Here is a 6689-nt window from a genome sequence, read left to right on the forward strand (position 1 = left end):
CAAATTTGCTGGTGATACTAAGCTGGGTGGCAGGGTGAAATATGGGGGGTGACCTGGACAGGTTAGGTGAGTGGTCAGATGCATGGCAGATGCAGTTTAATGTGGATAAATGTATGGTTATCTACTTTGGTGGCAAGAACAGGAAGGCAGATAACTACCTAAATGGAATCAATTTAGGTAAAGGGGCAGTACAAAGACTTCTGGGTGTTCTTGTACACCAGTCAATGAAGGTAAGCATGCAGGTACAGCAGGTAGTGAAGAAGGCTAATAGCATGCTGGCCTTCATAACAAGAGGGATTGAGTATAGAAGCAAAGAGGTTCTTCTGCAGCTGTACAGGGCCCTGGTGAGACCACACCTGGAGTATTGTGTGCAGTTCTGGTCTCCAAATTTGAGGAAAGACATTCTGGCTATTGAGGGAGTGCATCATAGGTTCACGAGGTCAATTCCTGGAATGGTGGGACTACCTTATGCTGAAAGACTGGAGCGACTAGGCTTGTATACCCTTGAGTTTAAAAGACTGAGAAGGGATCTGATTGAGACATTTAAGATTATTAAAGGATTGGACACTCTGGAGGGAGGAAACATATTTCCGCTGATGGGTGAGTGACAAACCAGAGGACACAGCTTAAAAATACGGGGTAGACCATTTCGGGCAAAGATGAGGAGAAACTTCTTCACCCAGAGAGTGGTGGCTGTGTGGAGTGCTCTGCCCCAGAGGGCAGTGGAGGCCCAGTCTCGGGATTCAGTTCAGAAAGATTTGGATAGAGCTCTCAAGGATAGTGGAATCAAGGGTTATGGAGATAAGGCAGGAACAGGATACTAATTAAGAATGATCAGCCATGATCATATTGAATGGTGGTGCAGGCTCGAAGGGTAGAATGGCCTACTCCTGCACCTATTGTCTATTGTCTGTGTGGGTTGCCCCCACATTCCAGAGATATGAAGGTTAGGTGGGCTGACGACTGTAAACACCCCATGCAGAGCAGGGGAGAGTGGAATGCTCTTTAGAGAGTTAGTGCAGAGTTGATGGCTGAATAGCCTCTTTCTGCACTGTATGTAAAACACCAGGAGGATGCCACTATTAAAAAAAATGAAAATTCAGTCCAATTTGTTGAAAACTTCAAGATATGAAGTCGTCAGTTATTTGTGGAGGAAATATTATGTTCTTTATACTGTGATGCCATTAATAAGAAACATCTCAATTTTTTTCCATGAAAATCATTTTGTTTTCTGCAACGTCGTATCTGTGAATAAATGATTTTTACATAGCATTCTGAAAATATAACTAAAATACTATCATAACAGTTATAGGCTGTTTTCCACACTCAAACAGATCAGATTAATTTTAAAAAGAATAACAGCTAATTAAATTCAACTCTTTTGAAATGATTGTGGCAGGGTGCAACATTACCGAGCTATGTGACCCACAACCTAGGCTGCGGTGCACTTATTCTCCAAGTCTTGCTGAAATTTAAACTGGGTGGCTCAGTGGGACAGCCATGCTTTTCAAAGCTGCTGTCAGCTGCTGTGTCTCCGACTGTGCTTGCTGTACAAGTGGCGTCAGATAAGGTGCCGCGGGAGAAGTTACCATGTTATTGTGGAGGGCCCTTGCCCTCGAAATATGTAAAATGTGAAGAGGCCAATTGGGTGAAGTGGAAAGCTGCTGGGTTAAAGAGCTAACCTCGTATTCCGTGCTCAGAAAGCGAAAGGAAACCTCTCAACTGCTCGCCGCTTCTAATGAGATGTCATGTACTTAATAATCGCTGTAGACTTTATTATATTTCCCCTTGAACAAACGCCAGGCACGCGGGGGCATGCTCATATCATCGGATTGAGGAAGATCATGGGAATTAATATTCAGCAAACAAAACGGGACGGCCAACCATACTAACGTTCGCCAAATCCAAAGAAAGGCCCGCATTTCACTTGCAGATGCACTGCTTGAAGGGATTTAAAGCCACTGTTTGGAGATCTCTTTCTTTCCACGGCTTAGGAAAGCGAAGTTCAGTGGAACCATGCATACATGCTCACCTATTAATGGCATGTCTAAATCTGCATTCATTCTAAACCGTTTTCTAACGCGGATTTACCCCAGAACAAAACAGAGAATGAAATAATCAACATTGCCTGGAAAAAGAAACACTGAGACGACACAGTAACGAGTTAAACAAACATCAATTCTGTTCAAAATACAATTGCCAGAAAGCAGAAGGTGCATACAGTCAGTTATTGTATCACTCGCTTCCATAATTTTATAAAGACCGGTTTTATTTTTACCCCATGTTGCTTCTTGGTCTGACTATTGCACGCAATCTGGACCAAGTCTAATATTTTCCATACTGGGCAATGAGATCACAAACTGACACAGTAAATCAAAACCGGCGGCTCGGCCTTCTTTTCTACTCTCTTTCTCACAAAAGAAACACGGCAGAAGCAGTTTATGCAGAGGGAGCGTGAAAGGAAAATGAAAACCATATATGTCAGAAAATACTATTCTGTACACAGGAGAATCGAACCATCGCCGAGCCAAATGGTTCGTGTGACTGTACAAGCATTATCCCCATCCGAGTCTGAGATAACGAAGCGATACTGTTGTTGCTGGACAGCTGCTTGGATAATCTGCAAGCGGTGAAGGAAGTGATTAGACGTGGAGACGGATCCGTGAGGTAGTACTTTAGGGGGGCTTTTAAGGATAGCTATTTATCCTAATCTGGGCAAGCCTATACAACCAATCCCTGCAACTACAATAGTCACTCAAGATGCAGCCGAGTGGGCAAATAGCTTTTACTGCAATCCAGCTATAGTTTCAACCATTCCTCCGACTCATGCCAAGCATAATGTGAAGCATATAATCGAAGTCATTTAAAGTGGCAGACCCGGTGATTGCAAATTATTTTGAAGTTGTGTTTTGAAATTGTTAAGAGTGGGTCTGGAATCAAGTGGAAAGGATTCCAGTAACAGCGAGCATCATTGAAAATACTGGAACAGCCACATCACATTATTACTTTGCACAATATTAAATAGAAGTTCCCCAAAATTCACAGCTGACATCAAAATTCGAGGCGTGTGTTTCAGATTTTGTCTTACTTTACATCTTTTTTTTCAAAAAAAATCTGCATCTCATTTTAGATTCTTTCTAAAGAACTGCCAATCCTGCTGGGGAAATTATTGCAAGAGATTATCTTAAACGTGTTTCGAGACACGCATCCACTGTTTTCAATCTATGAAAAAAAATATAGCTGCTGAAGAAATCTGGCTGAGGGAAATGGTTCTTGTGGAAATGCTCCGAAAGACCCGTGTCCATTCTTGGTCAACCGAGAGACAATGAGAATTCAGATTTATCGTGTCTGAAAGGCCTATTTTGTGACATTGGTTTTGCTGGTTACAGATTTCCTCCGGCAGCACGGCGTTGGGATAAGGGGAGAGTGAATTAAATTCAAACACACTTGCGGATAGGGTAAAAGACGAATTTCTAAATCCGCCTTTGCGAATTTAAATAGGCTGACTGCAGTTTGATACGGTCAGTCGCTGCTTGCGCTAGTCTGCCCGGAGAACCGAGGGCACAACAAGCCATCTCGACTCAGCCTTGTCGGGTGATTGATGCAGTCCCGGCTGCAGTTTATGTACTCAATGTGTCCCTGTGCTGAAACTAATCCCGGGGTGCATTAATCACTGGTTAACATACACGTCCCAACGCCCTTTCATGACAGTTCCTAATGCAGACACGGTGAAGACAGAAATTAACACTTGCCATCAGCGGGGGGGGGGGGGGTGACAAAAGCCTTCACAATCGCAATCCCCATCTCAGCGTGCAATGATTTAGTTCCTTTAATGAGCATAATTGTGTATTTTCCAACTGCCTGGGAACTAACTCGTTTACAAATGTCAGAAGGTGTAGAAGTATTTTCTGCTCAACGCTCCCAGAAACACGTTTTTTTTTAAAAAGTTACTGGACATTTTCTGGGGGAAATTAAATCACATTGTTCCCATTTAAAATGTATTTGTCAATATTCTGGTCCTTTCTGGACTCTCTAAACCAAAATGAGAGTTTTGGTTTAAGATATGAAATCCAAAATATTACTGCCCTAAAACATTTCTGACAATTAACAGAAATCGTGTGAATCATGCATTTTCAAAATGCGTTTTCTTTTTCTTGTTTTAAAGCGCGTTGGGATAGCTAGAAGCTGCAGACAATTTGTTCCGCAGTAATATTTAATGATATTAATGGCTTTATTTTTAAATGTGCCCATTCAGTTATATTCGTTTACACCTCCGAAGCACGACACGAGCCCTTTTTAATGGCATTACTATAACCCAGCGAATTGTTTGCTTTAGTCGATTAAAAGGGAAACAAGCTTCAGAAATATACACGCATTAGCCGTTCGTTAATCCAAAATGGTCTCTTTAAATAAGCATTATGGGACCCATAAAAAAACCCATGCATTATCCACTGAAAGAAATTGGATCCTGTTTGCAAGTGCGTTTTGCAAGAAATAAGTTCGAAAGGAGGGTCAGTGGACCCGAAACGTTAACTCTGCTTACTCTCTACTGAGAGTTTCCCCAGCAATTTCTGTTCGTGACAATCAATTTCTAACTCACAATCTCACTCAAACTGCAATGAGAAACGCGGCCCATCTCAGTGAAAATTGCTTTAAAGTAATCCTGACATCGACGACATTCATTGCCATGCGCGAGTTATTTTGGTTTCACTCCTTCGACCGCGAAGAGGAGATCACGTCAGTTTCAGGATGGAATTTAATGGGGGAGGGAATCAATAAAGTAAGTCGGTCAATTTTGGTTCAGATTTGTAATTTCGCCTCTCGATGTCTCAATACCGGGGTATAATTCCTGATGAAAGACTCTTGCCCGAAACTTCGCTTCTGCTGCTTTTCGGATGCTTCCTGACCTGCTGTGCTTTTCCAGCACCACACTCTCGACTAAGTTACTATGTTTAGGTCAGAGAGGTGCTGGAAAAGCACAGCAAGCCAGGCAGCATCCGAGGAGCAGGAAAATCGACGTTTCGTGCGAAAGCCCTTCATTAGGAAGAAGTTATGATGTTACAGACTGCAATTCAAGGCAAGCCATGCACAGTGTAGTTCTGACACATACAATATACAGCAAAAGCTGAACACTAGCGCCCGCCGGTTCCATACAGTTGGGTTGTTTTTAATCCCCTCGCATGCAACGTCTACACCAACAGTGACCTTGCTCGATACATCTCTTGTAGTCAATACAAAAAGAAATGACGGTTTATGTTATAGTAAGGCATTCAGTCCTTGCACTTTTAAAAACACAGCCAATGCTTTGCACTGATTTATTTAACAACAACTTTGCAGACTTGATGCTGTTTTTCACGAGCTACAGTGAGCTCGCTTCCTTGCAGCACGTCGAATGCTGCTCCGACAGCTTTAAAGAAAATACAACTACCACGAAATGTAAAACTGAACTTTTTTTTTAAACTTCTGAATGCGTTGCAACTTGTAGCCAAGAGTAGAAGCATTCGGAGGTTTTGTTCTGCACTCAGTCACGGCACGTTCGTGTTTTCTGAACTGATCCGTACAGAGACGCGGCAACCTTACCTTGATTGGAAAGCTGTTTCCTCTCACTCAGGGAAGCCCGTGGGTCGGTGGCATTTTTGCAAAACGGGGCTTATTTTTTTTTTTGCAGTGCAGACTCCCCCCTCAGCAATGCATTTGTCATCGAACAGCCAGCGTTACTTGAGACCTCGCCGCTCATTCCCAGCCCTCGACAATAACTGCGCCCCCCCGAAACACACCCCCATCCAAACACCACCCTGCCCGCGATCTCCACCAGGGGGAGACACCCTTCTATTCAAACTCAAGACATCCTCTCACAATGAGATACGGGCACTCGCGGGGTCAGACAGAGTTTGGGATTTTCACTTGAATTGCATTTTCTTTATAATACGCTGTCTCCAGGCTGCATAGCTGATTTTTGGGTGCTTCTGTTGTTTTCATTTTCTGATTGAGTGTTATCTAGAAATTCGATTTTTGAACAATTATCCTTGTTTCCAAATTCCATTACAAACTCGACCCTCCCCATCTGCGTGACCTCCTCCTGGTCTGTAGTGTCCTGTGATTGCTGCAAACTTCCACTCCTAGTCTCCATAAACAATTGGAACAATTGGAGTAGGACGTTCGGCTCCTTGAGCCTACTCCACCATTCAACAGGATCATGACCGATTCAGCATTCCATTTTCCTGCCCTTTTCCCAGCACCATTGAGTCCCCTCTTGATCAAGAATCGATCTCTCTCAGCCTTCAATATATACATGGACTCTGCCCCCGCAGCTCCCTGTAGCAATGAGTTCCAAAGACTGACAACCCTTGGAGAGAAGAAATTCCTCCTCATCTCAGTCTTAAATTAGCGCTCCTTTATTCTGAGACTATGCCCTCTGGTCCCGGACTCTCCCATGGGGACAGCATCCTCTCAACATTGATCCAATCAGGCCCTTTAAGCATCCTGTATGTTTCAATTAAATCGCCTCTCATTCCTCTAACCTCCAATGGGTGGAATGTCAACCCGTTTACCCTTTTAGTCTCCAGTGTGTCTAAACCTAACGCCATTCCCTACAGCTTTCTCCCTGTCATAACTTGTTTTTAGGATTCACTCTCTAAACTCCACAACCTTTGTGCTTCAGAAGAAAGATTAACAGAAACAAGGGAGGG

At 43.2% G+C, this 6689-nt stretch overlaps 1 long non-coding RNA gene across 1 annotated transcript in view; it reads right to left on the bottom strand.

Moving 5' to 3' along the window:
* LOC122553067 overlaps positions 1-5755 on the bottom strand; it is a 44591-nt gene extending 38836 nt beyond the window's left edge. Inside the window, exon 1 of the long non-coding RNA XR_006312610.1 lies at positions 5581-5755. This is a non-coding gene — a long non-coding RNA (uncharacterized LOC122553067). The remainder of the gene's footprint in view (positions 1-5580) is intronic.
* Positions 5756-6689: the final 934 nt, after the last annotated feature.

The sequence above is a fragment of the Chiloscyllium plagiosum genome, chromosome 9 (genome assembly GCF_004010195.1).
Source record: "Chiloscyllium plagiosum isolate BGI_BamShark_2017 chromosome 9, ASM401019v2, whole genome shotgun sequence".
NCBI classification, from domain to species: domain Eukaryota; kingdom Metazoa; phylum Chordata; class Chondrichthyes; order Orectolobiformes; family Hemiscylliidae; genus Chiloscyllium; species Chiloscyllium plagiosum.